This window comes from Garra rufa, chromosome 23, assembly GCF_049309525.1.
Source record: "Garra rufa chromosome 23, GarRuf1.0, whole genome shotgun sequence".
In the NCBI taxonomy this organism is placed as follows: Eukaryota; Metazoa; Chordata; class Actinopteri; order Cypriniformes; family Cyprinidae; genus Garra; species Garra rufa.
In genome coordinates this window covers 32872946-32890679 of record NC_133383.1, presented here as the reverse complement: position 1 = coordinate 32890679, position 17734 = coordinate 32872946, and positions in this window count along the sequence as shown.

The window sequence follows — 17734 nt, the reverse complement described above, 5'->3', positions numbered from 1 at the left end:
CATTGCACCTGCACTCTTTTTTTAATCCCCACATCTTGATCAAAAAGAGCATTTCATCCTTGGAATGGTTAATGGTTAAAATTGGCTCATGCACTTTTTGCTGTTCTTGCCTTGCATTATTCACTTAATCAGTGTTCTGTCATTCAGATGTATCCTAATATTAGGGATGCACCGAAATGAAAATTGTTGGCCGAAACCGAAAAAGAGGAAACCAAGACCAAAAGAATTATGCCAATTATTAGTACCGTTGCATTTATGGCTATGACTGTGTACTAATCTTACTAAAATCAAGGCATTGCAATTGCATAAATTAATATTAAAGTTTCAAAGAATAAATCAACTATATTAATTTAAACAATTATTATCAATCAAGTATTATATTACTTAAACATATATACATACATTTTACTGCATTTGTTTAAATTGTTGATTTTGTTTACATTTTTATAACACATTATCTTGTGGATCCATCAGTTCACATTTACAACTCTGTGTTTCTCTTCCAGCAGGAGGCGCTGTCAGAATGGTACACAAAGCAGCGCAGCAAATGACTTTGAAACGTGCAGCGCTCATATTTATTCAATGGATAGCCTTTTGAAGTGTCATCGCAATTCTTGTCTTTCAGTCCCCACATTTAAGACCACCTGAAATCATAATTAAGACTTTCTTAACCCCTAATAACACTACAGTCATCAGTGAAAATTAAGAGTTTTATTTCAAGAACCGACTTTCAAAAACAAACCTTACACAAAATACGTTTCTTTTTATTTTTTTCCCACCATGTTCAGGGCACAAGAAAAATATTAGGGGACTAAATTAATATCAGCATATGAAGTATAATCGTCTCTCATTGTCTCTGAGAGAATGCACATCAGATGCTGAAAGCACTGTCAGTTTTTACTTTCACTTTAACATATTGCGCAGTTTCCACATTGCTTGTGTGATATCCATTGGCTCACCTCCATGGTTTAAAACATAAATATTTATAAAAATACAGTTTATAGAAAAGACATATCTTTAAAGTATTGCGACGTAACACCAATGAAATACTTCCACACCGCAGATGTGTTGCTTCAGACAAGCACATGCAGGCTGCGGTTTCTGTTTTCATCAACATACTGTTTCGAAATGCACTTTTGGGCCATTTTCGGCCGAAAATATTCGGTGCATCCCTACATAATATATAGTGTAATTGATTGGTATTTCCAATGTTGATTAGCTGCAACCCTTAAAAAGACATCTTTGGACCTTTTTACCCCTTAATAGGTACATATTAGTACCTTAGGGGTGCATATTATTACTGTATGGTACTAATATGTACCTATTAAGGGTAAAAAAAGGTACAAATATGTCATTTTAAGGATATTGATCCAGGAATGAGCTGTTGTACCCCAAAAGGTACAGTTTTAAACCGCTTTTTTTCTGTGTGCATGATCAACAAAAACAAATTATAACAAATAAAGCACCTTTTGGAGAGCCAACTTTTGCACCATATGAACAGCTGTGATTAGTAACCACTTTGTAACCAGAAAAAAATGCGGTACCATCACATCCACTGGAAATGAATGTAATAGAGCCTGATTGCTTCTAATGAAAGTGTTGAGGCTGATTACACACCACAGGTTGGACGGAGAAGGTCACATTTGTATACATGAAAGTCAACCAGCATCATCTCCTGTTTACACTTTGCTCCTTTAGTAAACTCTTAAAAATAAAGGTGCTTTTTTTTAAAGGTTCTGCACAATGATGCCATAGAAGAACCAATTTTTGGTTCCACAAAGAACCATTCAGTCAAAGGTTCTTTTAAGAACCTCTTGCCTTTTGATAATCTGAAGAACCTGCTTTTGCCACAAAGAACCTTTTGTGAAACAGAAAGGTTGTTCAGATGTTAAAGGTTGTTATGGAACCTTTTAAACAAAAAGGTTCTTCTATGGCATCAAGCACTGTTATTTTTAAGAGTGTTGACACTGCCAATTAGGATTTTTGGCAAAGTGGAGTTATAAATGCAGACAGTCACATAAACTACTGTATAAAAGCTACTGTATGGGTCTGAGACAATTCTTCAGGATTTTCATGAAGACAAGGAAACTTATTTCCATGGCCACGTGGCTAAAAAGAACAGAAAGAACTGCAGCAAATCTCTACACTTATCCATGAAGAGAACTGTATGTGACCCTGGACCACAAAACCAGTCGTAAGGGTCAATTTTTGAACTTGAGATTTAAACATCTTTGTTAGGATAGGACATTATTTGGCTGAGATACAACTATTTGAAAATGTAGACTCTAAGGGTGCAAAAAATCCAATTATTGAGAAAATCGCCTTTAAAGTTGTCCAAATGAAGTTCTTAGCAATGCATTTGTCAAAATACTAATCAAAATCATGGAACATGATCTTTACTTAATATCCTAATGATTTTTGGCCTAAAAGAGAAATCTATCATTTTGACCCATACAATGTAGTGTTGGCTATTTGCCAGACGTGCTAAGGTCCAGGGTCACATATAAGCTGATATACGCAACATTGCATGCATACTTACCTAAATGCATGATCAACAGTTCAGCCATTTAGCATCATGTTTGGAGCAATGCCTGTTCGGTTACTTTAGAAGTGCTTTTAGGATGTAGAGAATGTAAAATTGAAGACAGAAGCAGAAGGGACAACAAAAGCCAATCACAATGCTGGAACAGGAAGGATTGGACAGGACACATATTGCACACATTTGTCAGAAACCAGGCAACGCCAGGAGGCCAGGTCTTTTCTGCTGTTACAGTCCAAATATAATGTCAATAATTATGTTGTTTATTGACAGCAATTAACATCTAAACTCTTCTTTTAACATCTTCATCTTTCAGCTCTGCTTAGTCAGTATTTGTCTGCCTGAGCTGTTTACATCTTTTTGAGTAGTTTGCTCAACACTGGGGACTGAGAAGAGGTGGAGTGGGTAGAAGAAGAAAACAGGGAACAGGAGGAACAGATAAAGAAAGATTGGGGGAAAGTGGAGGAGCTAGAAAGATATGGGAGAAGAATAACTCCTTTGTGAACTTTATGATAAATGTGTTTTTCAACACCCAGTTGCACACTGTTGAAAAAAACATTTTCCAGTTTATGGGACATTTTAAATCACAAATTCTAGCATTTGTAAATGACTCTACTATGAACTATAAAAACCCATTGGAACCAAATGCTGTCCCAGTTAAAACAGTTGAAGAATTTCACATTGAGCAGTACTGCTGAAATGTTAAGGGTTCGTGAGTTCCCAGCATGCACCTCAGCATGAATAAATTATGCATTTACTGTTACAGGATTTTGATTGCTGTTTGTTGGCATTATTTATTTCAATTCAATTCAATTCAAGTTGATTTGTATAGCGCTTTTCACAATACAAATCATTTCAAAGCAGCTGTACAAAACAAAAAAAAGTAAGCTACTACAATATATTTAGTAGCTTATTAGTGGTGACTACTGTATGTTAAGTCGATGTACATATGGTATAAATATTAAAAACAGTAATGGTGCATTCATCTGTTGAAATCAGCTGAAAGATGAAGAGTTATTTCACAACTATTTTAATGATTTGTTTGTTTGTTTTAATGTTGTGATGTGTTCTTGTGAGCTCATTTCTTTTTTTTGTTGTTGTTGATTGTCATCATTCTTTTTTTTATAATTTAACTTTTTTATTGTTCAAAAAATGGCAAAAAAAAAACATGTATCACCTTGTTACATACTGTATTCAGACACTTGTCATCATCAGTGAGATATAATCAACACAAAAGTATATGGTATTTAAAAGTTATCACACAGTCCTGCTCATTTATCCCATTTTTATGTTGCCAGAAATTCTTTGCATTTCTCCTTGTCTTCCCAACATACACTCTTATGACAATTTCAATTATCCCATTAATCCAATCTTTAAATTCTAGTGTTCTGGGAAATTTCCAGTTATGTAAAATCATCCCAGGGGCTGTACAATCAGTCTTAAGAGGAATAAATGTACCATTTATTTATCTTCAAGAAGGCTTAGTTCCACAGGTAAATCAAACCCCAGCCTTCCTCTTCATGTTATTTCCAGCATAAATTATATCTGGCTATCTTCATCCTATAAAGCCTAGATGGTGTATAATAATATCTATGTACTATATTGTACTCAATGAATGTCCCCTAGATTCCCTTAAGTTTTTATCATTATCACAAATACTAGTCCCCAAATTCTTCTGCCATATCATTTGCAGATTAAATTTGTTCTTGACACAGTGCCTAATTTGCAGATACAGTGAGGGAAAAATTATTTCACCCCCTACTGATTTTGTACATTTGCCCATTGACAAAGTCTATAATTTAAATGGTAGGAACAGTGAGAGACAAGATAACAACAAAAAACTACAGAAAAATGCATTTCAAAAAAGTTCTAAATTCATTTGAATGATTTGCAGTGAAATATGTATTTGAAATAAGTTTTTTATCTTACATTTTTAACCATTTAAACCTTGCAGCAAAATCATCAGTTTTAAATGAACACTAAACATGTGTCCACACTACGGAGTGTTAGAGTAACATTGAAGAGTAACATTGGTGTAGAAATTAATGAGATAATTCTGTGAGTAATTAAATGATGATTGTGCTTTAGTGATGAACACCTGCTGTTAACAAGCAGAATCACTGGATGAACGAGAAACACAAGAACCACAACTGACTTCAGTCACAGCCTTAAATTAAATCAACTGAAATAAAAAGAAGACCTTAGCAGAGATGATGATTAAACAACTCCACAATCAGCATTACCAGCTTCACACATTACTAACTAAATTTTGTTTATTTGTCAGATGTCTGCGGAAGCATTTATTGAGGTTTAGAAGAAAAAACAGGTATTTGTTTTGATAACATAACCTTCAAATAATGCCTAAATCACTTATTTTAGTATCTTGTCTTACCAAAAGTGTTTCATAATAACGCACCTTAATTTTACACTACCACTGTGATACTACAGCAAAATAACTAGCAGTGCCAAACACATCACAACACACACAAAAAGAAAAAAAACTGTGTAATTTAGACAGTAATCATCAAAAATCAGTGTATGAATCTCAACAACAGTGACAATCAACAAACTTACCAGAACTACTTACTAGCTACTAAAACTCAGCACCAAAGGAAAAATAAAAGCATATAGTGGGGATTAAACAAAATAACTTGACAATTCAATGACATTATATATTCATGCTGGGAGTCATAGAAGAGTTTTGCATTGTGCTGAATTGTCCCCATTGTTTAGATTCATACTAAACAATATAAAAATATAATAATGATTCTTGATTTCTCTTTTTGTGTCTGAACGATGAAGTAGTTCAAATACAATTTAAGTACAAGCTATTTAAATTCTACATGTTCTGGTTCTACACTGACTGATCTTACTCTGCAGCGTCAATAGAATATCATAATCAAAAAATTAAAAAAACAACAACACTCATACAGTTCTGAATGAGGTCAGTGAATGAGTCCAGTAGATGTTGATAGCTTTTACCATAACAAATGGACCTTAAAGACACAGTTACAGAAAACAATAAAATACTAAGGTTTAAAAGTCAAGGGTTTCAACTAAAGCGAACACTGATATCCACATCTAAACCTCTGTAATTCTCAATTAGATCTTTTGTAGATGTCTGACAGAAATAAAGTCAATCTGATTAGTAATAAGGGAAGCTGGTAATGCTATTTGCAAAGTTGTTTACTTCACTTGATTTCATCCAAGACCTTGGCTGGAAGTCAGGATTTCTCTTTTTTGTTTTTTCTCTTTCCTTCAGTGATTCTGCTTGTTAACAGCAGATGTTCATCAGTGTCTGAATTCACTCATTTGTTTTCATTCTCTCTGTCAGGTGGACTATATTAGTAAATGTATAGAATAGTGAATGAAGGTGTGATTTGGGACAGTCTCTGAGTGTCGACTGAGTGCTGAAATTTCATTGCAGTAGGCAGCTTTCTCAAAAGTGACAAATATTACCCAGAGTGCACTGTTTTCTACGGTATGTTACTGTTTTATTGGGCAACAGTATGTTGCTCTCAAAATTTGCCATTTTTTTTACAGCAGTTTATTAACATCCAGTAATCCAAGGCCTCCGCTATCCCTTGTGGAGCAAAGTTTGCTCATTTTAATCCGGGGCCTTTAAAATTCCTTAAAGGAGTAGTTCACTTTCAGAACAAAATTTTACAGATAATGTACTCACCCTCTTGTCATCCAAGATGTTCATGTCTTTCTTTCTTCAGTCGTAAGGAAATTATGTTTTTTGAGGAAAACGTTTCAGGATTTTTCTCCATATAGTGCCCCCGAGTTTGAACTTCCAAAATGCAGTTTAAATGCAGCTTCAAATGGCTCCCATCTGAGGAATAAGGGTCTTATCTAGCAAAAAGATCGGTTATTTTCTAAAAAAAAAAAAATTACAATTTATATACTTTTTAACCTCAAATGCTCGTCTTGTCTAGCTCTGTGTATATTCTGTGTAGAGATTAAAAAGTATATAAATTGTAAATGTTTTTAGAAAATAACTGATCGTTATGCTAGATAAGACCCTTCTTCCTCAGATGGGATCATTTAGAGCCATTTGAAGCTGCACTGAAACTGCATTTTGGAAGTTCAAACTCAGGGGCACCATAGAGGTCCATTATATGGAGAAAAATCCTGAAATGTTTTCCTCAAAAAACATCATTTCTTTACGACTGAAGAAAGAAAGACATGAACACCTTGGATGACAAGGGGCTGAGTACATTGTCTGTAAATTTTTGTTCTGAAAGTGAACTGCTCCTTTAATGATTTTGTTAAATCTTTTGAAAATGTATTCACTGGTATCATCATGGACATATAACTGAACTGTGGAGCAATAACCATTTTGACAGTATTACCTTTGCCCCACAAAGAGGCATTTATCTACATTATTTTTTATCTTTGTCAGCAATTTCATCAGTTTCACCCACAGGTACTTCATACCCTTTGGAAATCATTTAAAGCCTAATCGGGTCACCGTATGGGCATAACATGTTTTAGATATTGCCATGGCCTCAGATTTTCCCCAGTGTATTTTGTAACCTCATTAATGGAGTTACAAATTTGTGAAGGTCACAAAACAACAACTAAATATCATACATGTCTATAATATCAACAACATTAACTTGTGTGAATTTCTATTTCTGCCTCCCAGCTCTTATAATTTTTGGGTCTTCCCAAATCATAATGGCCGGAGGCTTTAATACTAGATTGTCTGTCTCTAGATTGTCATTAAGTGTCGTATACAGCTACTAAAATGAAAGATTGTTTTATTCCAATATATGTAGTTGCCTTGTTGAATTTATAGGCTGAATAAAACATTTTGCATTCGATGAATTAACAAAGTCAAATGAACAAAACATAGAGGTATTGCTTAGGAACATTTTTAAGACAGTAGTCAAGAGAAAATCTGAATGCATGCAGGTTGCTTTGAATGAAGTTTTCTCAAATTCTTTTCTACAGTGTGTTTTTGTCAACAGCTGAATGCTTATGTAATGATTAGAGAACAAATCTGTTTGATGTCAGTGTTTGCTTTCGAAAAATGTGGCACTGGAAAGAAGTCATATTGAACTTGTACAATGAATACGAGAAAAAAACGTTTTGAGTTCTGTTTTCTAAGACCTTAAGTGTTACCATTGAGTTTATTCATTAAGCATAGAAGATGTAAGCATCTTAATATCTTGCTCTTAGTACATTGTATTCACAATAAACCCATTCAATGTATCATTAGGGGTCCCAGTATATAGTCTAATTGTGCATAATTATTATTAAAGATTATTAGGATTAGGAAACATATTTAATCTGAACAAATTGAGGCAAAGACATCATACCATTATACAAAAGTAGAGGGGCTGAACAAAAGGTTCAAAAGAAGAAGAAAGAAGACTTCAACTTCAACTTGAAATGGCACTTTAGACAGAAGACTCATGTGAATGGATCATCATGCACCTCATTAACAACAAGGATCAAAAAATTCAACTGAAATAAAGCATTAATCTTTGCTTTTGCGTCACCTGATGTGGTCAGAACAGCTTCACGCTTTCTTTAAACAGGTAAGTGAGTGTTTTATGAAGCCGGGCTCTGCTGATTGGAAACAGTTGCTTGGAAACCAGATTGCTGAGATGCTCTTCAGATGATGGAGATGGAGTCGAGGAGGGATAAGGAGCTAATGGACAGGAAGCATGTGATGTCAGGAAGGACATCTGTGTGGGTTTACTTCATTCCACAAGCACTTTGACATTTATGTGTTGGAAAGTCACCGAATGTCTGAACATACAGTTCTCTTTACCTCATAGTAAAGAACAGTTTCACAGTTGTATGAATGAAATAAAATTGACATAGTATGCAAAATCTGATATGTTCCTATTGTCTAATGTCATATTTAGTATTGTATTGAGGATCGTAATTCATGCCAAAGTGATATTATTAATAAATACTCTTAGCAATGTTCTGATCTCATGTGCCATGTTAGATGGACAGTAGTATCTGTCCATTAAATCAAGGCAGTTTTAATGTGTGATTAATGTGCATCACACGATCAAAGTCAAGCAGAGCGCTGGTCTTCGTTTAAGTGCCCAATTGTGCTTCTGATAATTAGACTCTTGTGTCTTTCTTCAGTGTATAAATTTGTGGCCACCTACACATGTTGCCACTAGCAACCAAATCCAAACCATGCATTTGCTCTAGTTATAATTAGCAGCAGCCATAAACTTGCAGATATACTTTCCAGAGAATAACATTTCACACTGGTTTCTCAGATTTACACTTTTTCTCTTTCAGATCATAATGCATTTATGCTGAGTATAATAGCTTTTGGACATTGATACAATGCTATTCGATCCTCTAAAACATTTGTTAATATAATAAGTGGTGCTGAATGTCTCTAAATAGCATGGATGTAGATGAAAATAGGCAAGAGAAACGTGCTTGTTTATATACAGTGGTGTGAAAAAGTGTTGGCCCCCTTCCTGATATATATATATATATATATATATATATATATATATATTGCATGTTTGTCACACTTCAATGTTTCAGATCATCAAACAAATGTAAATATTAATCAAAGATAAGACAAGTAAACACAACATGCAGTTTTTAAATGAAGGGGTTTTTATTATGAAGGGAAAGCAAAATCCAAACCCACATGTCCCTGTGTGAAAAAGTGTTTGCCCCCCTGTTAAAACATAACTGTGGTTTATCACACCTGAGTTCAGTTTCTCTAGCCACAACCAGGCCTGATAACTGCCACACCTGTTCACTTAAATAGGACCTGCCTAACAAAGTGAAGTAGACTAAAAGATCCTCAAAAGCTACACATCATGTTGAGATCCAAAGAAATTCAGGAACAAATGAGAAAGAAAGTAATTGAGATCTATCAGTCTGGAAAAGGTTATAAAGCCATTTCTAAAGCTTTGGGACTCCAGCGAACCACAGTGAGAGCCATTATCCACAAATAACGAAAACATGGAACAGTGGTGAACCTTCCCAAGAGTGGCCGGCCGACCAAAATTACCACAAGAGCACAGCAACTCATCCAAGAGGTCACAAAAGACCCCACAACAACATCTAAAGAACTGCAGGCCTTCTATAGAACTCTTGCCTCAGTTAAGGTCAGTGTTCATGACTCCAGCATAAGAAAGAGACTGGGCAAGACGAAAACCGTTTCTGAGCAAAAAGAACATAAAGGCTCATCTCAGTTTTGCCAGAAAACATCTTGATGATCCTCAAGACTTTTGGGAAAATGCTCTGTGGACTGACGAGACAAAAGTTGAACTTTTTGGAAGGTGTGTGTCCCATTACATCTGGCGTAAAAGTAACACAGCATTTCAGAAAAAGAACATCATACCAACAGTAAAATACGGTGGTGGTAGTGTGATGGTTTTGCTGCTTCTGGACCTGAAAGACTTGCTGTGATAAATGGAACCATGAATTCTGCTGTCTACCAAAAAATCCTGAAGGACAATGTCCGGCCATCTGTTGGTGACCTGCAGCAGGACAATGATCCAAAACACACCAGCAAATCCACCTCTGAATGGCTGAAGAAAAACAAAATGAAGACTTTGGAGTGGCCTAGTCAAAGTCCTGACCTGAATCCTATTGAGATGCTGTGGCATGACTCTAAAAAGGTGGTTCATGCTTGAAAACCCTCCAATGTGGCTGAATTACAACAATTCTGCCAAGATGAGTGGGCCAAAATTCCTGCACAGCGCTGAAACAGACTCATCGCAAATTATCGCAAACACTTGATTGCAGTTGTTGCTGCTAAGAGTGGCCCAACCAGTTATTAAGTTACACTTTTTCACACAGGCCCATGTGGGTTTGGATTTTGTTTTCCCTTCATAATAAAAACCTTCATTTAAAAACTGCATGTTGTGTTTACTTGTGTTATCTTTGATTAATATTTCAATTTGTTTGATGATCTGAAACATTGAAGTGTGACAAACATGCAAAAAAAAAAATCAGGAAAACATCTGGTAACACTTTCTATGAAGCCCCTATTTATAACACATTATAAGGGTATTTCTAAGACATTATAATGATAATATGTTATATCACCTCATGAATAATCATAACAACCATTATAATACATTATAATACTTGCATATCTGAGGTTATTACTTTTATGATTATTTAACACACAATGGACAACATATTAAATCTACTTCATTTATAATGGACTATGTCGTATTATATTTATTTTTTACATTGTATTACATTTTATTTTGATGGTCCCCTTAGTCTATTGACTATAAGCAACTTTCCAACTTCATGTCAACTAACACTCCTTAGAGTATTAGTAGACTTAGGTTAAGGTTAGACTAGGTAAAAGGTTCACGTATTTGCAAAGTTACTTATAATCAGCTTGACTTTTGGGGAACTATCAAAATATAGAGTTAGCATATATTTAGTACACTACTAATAATAATTACTGCTAGTTGACATGCAATTGCACAGTTAATTATCAAAAGCTGTCTAAAGAGTACCATCAAACTGATAATATGAGTGTGTCAAATTACATATTCATCTGATCTAATACCTGATCTTATGGCTCTTTGAGAAATATTATTATTATTACTTATAAGTGGTCTTTGTATGCTTTAAATAAAGTGACATGAGTAACATGGCAAGATATGAGACTTAAAGGGATAGCGCGCGTCAAAGCGCGTTCACATGTCACGAGCCTGATGCTAAACTCCTGCTCATGACCGTTGAACGTGGCTGTGTATCAAAGGTAAAAAATGATATAAATACTGTTCAGTTTCTTGCAAAAACCGATCATTTCGTGTCTTAGGACATCAATGTATCATCACGAGTCGTAGGGTGTAATTTGGATTTGTCTGTGCATCTTTTTGTTTACCATCCACTGCCATTATACAGCTGACAGACTGCACCAGTTTTTGTTAAAAATCTTCGTCTGTGTTCTGCTGAAGAAACAAAGTCACCTACATCTTGGATGCCCTGGGGGTAAGCAGATAGACATCAAATTTTCATTTTTGGGTGAACTATCCCTTTAATAATACATTATAACTATGAGGAGGTAATCATACTCTTAAAAGCTACAACCAAAAATAAGTAAAAATTATAAATTAATACATTAAAACTGTTCTTATGAATACTCATAAGATGATACAACATTATGCATTCATTATAATGCCTTAAGAATATCCTTATAATGTATTACAAATACAGGCTTCTTAGAAAATGTTATCACGTTTACGTTGAAAAAACATCCAGAAAAAATAAAAAATAAACAACCTTTCATTGAAGTAAAACAATTGAGTGGTGTTTTTCTCCTATACATGTTAGCTTTTAGTTCATTTTCTATAGGGTTCAGGTCAGGGAACTGGGATGTCCATGGCAGAAACTTAATTTTGTGCTCCGAGACCCATTTTTGTGTTCATTTTGATGTTTGTTTTTGGATCATTGTCCTGATGGAAGATTCAACCATGGCCTATAATAAGATTTCTAGCAGAGGCAGTCAGGTTTTTAATTCTGCTGGTATTTGATCAAATCAACAACGCCACATATCTGAATCTGGATGCTAAACTCTCAGACATTTCAGATTAAAAATAAAGGCTATGATAGTAATGATGAGAACTCTTTTATGTTTTTCTGTCAGTTTCCATTAGTTTAAATGGAAATAAAAGCATATTTCTTGTTCATTTTTATAACTATGGTGTACTGACATTATTTATGTAAAAAGGGGGAAAAAATCTGTGCTTATAGATCATTAAACATTTTAACTTTTATACACCACCAGTCAAAAGTTTTTGAACAGTAAGATTTACTTTACTTTAAGGTTTTAATGACTTTTAAAGAAGTCTCTTCTGCTCACCAAGCCTGCATTTATTTGATCCAAAGTACAGCAAAAACAGTAAATATTTGAAATATCTTTACTATTTAAAATAATCTATTTTAATATATTTTCAAATTTAATTTCAACGATGAATTTTCATCATCATTACTCCAGTCACATGATCCTTCAGAAATCATTCTAATATTCTGATTTGCTGCTCAAACATTTATTATTATTATTATGTTGAAAACAGCCGAGTAGAATTTTTTTCAGGTTTCTTTAATGAATATAAAGTTCATGAACATCATTCATCTGAAAACTTTTCTAACATTATAAATGTCTTCATCATCACTTTTGATCAATTTAAAGCATTACTTTACTATGTAACAAAGTATTAATATTAAAAGCTCTTAAATGGTAGTGTATAATGTTACAAAAGCTTTTTATTTCAGATAAATGCTGCTGTTTGGAGCTTTCTATTCATCAAGTAATTCTGAAAAAAATTTACTCAGCTGTTTTCAACAAAATAATAATGTTATTATTAGAATGATTTCTAAAGGATCATGTGACACTTAAGACTGAAGTAACGATGCTGTAAATTTAGCTTTGATCACAGGAATAAATTACATTTTAAAATATATTCAAATAGAAAGGAGTTATTTTAACTAGTTAAATATTTCACAATATTACTGCTTTTAGATCAAATAAATGCAGGCGTAGTAAGTAGAAGAGACTTTTTTTATTAAAAAAAAAACATAAACAAATTTGTAATGTTCATAAACTTTTGACTGCTATTGCATACCCCAATAAATCATACTGGTTAAGTTGTCAGACACGATTAAATATATTGCTGTCCATCTAAAATAGATATGCCAATAAAATGGTGTTACAGTTTATGCAGAGCCCTCAGATCGCTAAAACAAATGAAGTGTGGATACACCCTTAAGTGAATAAATCTAAATCTTTGTTCGCCTTTATGAGTTAAGGATTATAGAGGAAACTGTATGAATGTGTCATCTGTGTGTTGTTTAAAGTCAAACAGTGCATAAACTACATATTTCCATGAATCAGTAGTGGGCTGAGAGCCAATGAGATGCAGACATTAGATGACAGATGCTGTTATTACTCTTTGTTTGGTGAGTAGCTATTTATTGTGTTTGTGAAGTGCTCTTCACTTTGATTATAGGAAACGGAAATCTGTAAATCACGTAATAGTGAGAAATCAGTGCTGTAGTGTTTTACTCTGCCTTTACACATACACTATCAGTACACAAAATAAACTATGTGTCCAAAAAATGTGCTATATTTACCTTTCGAGCATTTGTGAAATGTACAGAAATCTGTTTGGATACAGAAAAAAATATAACCAAATTTATGAAGACACACTGATATTAAACAACAGTCATTTGTAGCATTAAAACACCTAAACAGTACTATTTTGTAGATTTATTTCTATTTGTAAACCTTTTCATTTAGTATTTAACAGCCGTGTGGATTAGTGTAAAGTAATCTGTTTGTCATGTGCTTCATGAGAGGATGCTGTAAGAGAAGGATTTCTCCTCTGAAACATAAAAGGAGAATGGCCACTCAAAGTATTTTTGTTGTTGCCATGGCAGCAAACAGGTATGACTCACTGAACTTCATCTATTAAAGCAGACATACTCTATACATCACAAAACACAAGCAGTGTGCATCATTTCCACATTATTTTGACATTAAATTCATATTCATATGTTGTTGTAACAGACACACTACACTTCAAGTTTACAGACAACACAAGTTACAATTGTTACAAGTTTCAATGATGCATGCAGTATGTGGAACTGGCACAGAAGGCCCTGAGCAGCATGTTGTTAGTATTATTATTTTTTTATTTATACTTAAGTCAAGTCAAGTCACCTTTATTTATATAGCGCTTTTAACAATACAGATTGTGTCAAAGCAACTTCACAGTATGTACAGTAAACAGGACAATAGTGTGCAAGTAACGCATTATTGTAAACAATCAATTTTCAGTTAAAGCAGTTCATCAATGAATTCAGTGATATCATCATCCAGTTCAGTTCAAATAGCATACGATATCGCTGGAAAGTGTCCCCAACTAAGCAAGCCAGAGGCGACAGCGGCAAAGAACCAAAACTCCACAGGTGACAGAGATGGAGAAAAAAAAACCTTGGGAGAAACCAGGCTCAGTCGGGGGACCAGTTCTCCTCTGGCCAGACCAAACAACAGTTTGTACCAATGTCTGATTGTAGAGAACTCATCAGGATCCTGTGGTGTAGTGCCGATGGCCGTCAAGGTTGGCGAGGTCTTTATTGATGATCCGCCTTGGAGCTCATCTGGTTGACATCCACGGCTATTGAAGTCATCTCTAGGTGGTGATCCATGATCTAAGCTGGGTACGGACTGGATCCGGGGGACTGGAGTGACCATCTGATCCGGATACAGGCTGGGTCTGGTGGCTACGGTGACCTCGGAATAAGAATGAAACAGACTAATATTAGCGTAGATGCCATTCTTTTTACGATGCAACGAGTACATCAGATGTAATGTGAAGTGTTTTCGGTTCCGGTTGACCTAATTAATGCAGCCTAAAAATCCTTTAATGGATTTGAGTTATAGGAATGTGTTAATGTTTTATGTGTAAGCCAGGTTAAAGAGATGGGTCTTTAATCTAGATTTAAACTGACAAAGTTTGTCTGCCTCCTGAACAGTGTTAAGTAGATTGTTCCAGAGTTTAGGCGCTAGATAAGAAAATGATCTGCCGCCCGCAGTTGATTTTGATATTCTAGGTATCATCAAATTGCCAGAATTTTGAGAACGCAGCAGACGTGAGGGACTATAATGTGATAAGAGCTCGCTCAAGTACTGAGTAGCTGAACCATTGAGGGCTTTATAAGTAATTAGCAAGATTTTAAAATCTATCCGATGTTTAATAGGGAGCCAGTGCAGTGTTGACAGAACCGGGCTAATATGGTCATACTTTCTGGTTCTAGTAAGAACTCTTGGAGTTCATTTATTAAGCATGCAGAACATCTATCTATCCTTGAGGTCATGAACGCATGAATTAACGTTTCGGAATTTGACATTGACAGCATAGGTTGTAATTTCGATATATTTTTAAGATGGAAAAATGCAGTTTTGCAAATGCTAGAAATGTGGCTTTCAAAGGAGAGATTGCTATCGAATAGGACGCCTAGGTTCCTGACTGATGACGACGAATTTACAGAGCAGTCATCTAGTATTAGACTGTGTTTTAGGTTATTACTTGTGCTATAACAAGTCTAATGCCGGGTTCCAGGCAACCCGTTACCCGTGTTTTTCCAACCTTCTACCCGTGAAAGTGCACTGGAGCGGCAGTCAAACCTGTGACATCCCACTCGTGAACTCGTACTAGATCGATGTACTCCCAGTTCCGAGTTCTGACGTTACATAGCCCGCAAATCAACAATGTCAGCCCCTACAGGTGCGGTGTTTATGCAAGTGGTTCACGGTGGAAAAATAGACTTTAGGACAATATAACGTTGCAATCAAATTAATAATAATATACGAATAATAAATGTGCTCAGGCAATTTGGTGTGACTTGCCTGGAACGCTACAAAGTTGTGAGTCATGGTTTGAAGTCATGATTTACGCAGCATTAGATTAGCTTAATGCAGTATATGTAGCAAGTTTTTAAAAAATATATAGTGAATAAACAGAAAATGGATAGAATTGGATGGAAAGAATAGAGCAAGCTAGTGTTTTTTTTGTTAATTGTATGTTAAAAAAAAAATAAGATATAAAAAGAATAGAAAAGTTATTTTGTTTGTTTGTTTGTTTGAGAATAGAAATAGAATAGAGAGTGCTAGAGTTCTGGCCCATTCTTGAAGATGATGCTGTTTAGATTGAGTTGGGTAGGTCATTTCACGAAGAGGAACATTTAAAGTAAAGGTCTGTGAAAGTGATTTTGTGCCTCTTTGGGATGGCACAATAATACGTAGTTTACTTGCAGAACGTAAGTTTCTACACTGTAAAAATGTTTACCCGTTTAAACTATTACTGCAGCAGGCGCAGTAATATCACGCAGCACATCGCAGCACAACGTGACCATCTGCATGCACTGGGAGCGTTCCTCGTTGGAAGTTTCCTAGCTGGGAACTAATTTCAGGCGCTGAGTGATATTACTGCACCTGCTTTGTCCATGTTACGGCAGCAAACTTCCTTGACTATTACGCCGCAATGGGAGTGTAGTTCCTAATCTTATCAGCCTAGAAAATTGCATCTTTACATTTTCCGCCGGTATTAGCACACGATATAACTACAGAAGAGTCAAGTTTTAATTAGGACAAATACCGAAATTTTTTGGTCATTTTTGAACGCGATGCTATTGGTCTAATAGGATTCAATGATCTATGATAAACTATGCTAAAAGTGATATCGCCAGAACAGGAGAACGGCTGAATGGATTTCAAAATGGTAAAACTCAACTTATTAACTCGGGTGAGTTGGAGAATGAGCCTATTTCCAAAAAAAAATAAAAATAAAAATGGAGTGTTCCTTTAAGCAGCAGGAACTGTTTCCAGCACTGATAATAAATCATCATATTAGAATGATTTTTGAAGGATCATGTAACACTGAATACTGGAATAATGATGCTGAAAATTTAAGTTTGATCACAGGAATAAATCAGATTTTAATGCATATTAAAATAGATTACATCTTACATCTTATTTTACATCATAATTACATTTTACAATATTACTTTTTTCTGCTTTTGATCCAATAAAAGCAATCTTGATGAGCATAAGACACTTCTTTAAAAAACATTTAAAATATTACTAATCCCAAACATTTTAATGGAAGTGTATATTCAGTTAAAATATGAGCAATGAAATATATGTTTGCTCACATTCCTGTATAGATTCATTTTACCTTTCAGACCAAAATCGATTCTGTCTTTGTCTTTTCAACTTCTCAGAAAACACAGTTTGAAACAAAACAACTGATTTAGTATTTTACATTAATAATGACACTTAAAATATTTGTATGACTGATATCAAAAGTCATTACAAGGTGTAGTAGTGAAATACATGTGCTCAGACCAAGTTTATGATGGTGTCACAGTCTGGTGGGTTGAGGAGTGGAGATGGAGAACCGGAGTAAATGAATAAATACAGTTTATTACACAAAACACTTGAAAAGTAGTACAAACAAAGAACGAAACGAGCAAGAAACGAGCACATGTAACATTAACAACAGACAGCTGGGAGTGATCAGACACAGACTTAAATACACAGAAAACAAGGCGTGGTTACAAACAAGATAACGAGATGACGAGGGGGAAATACAAATATGGGCAAGACTGAACCAACTAAACACAAACCAAAAAGGGGGAGACAAGGACTAAACCATATGG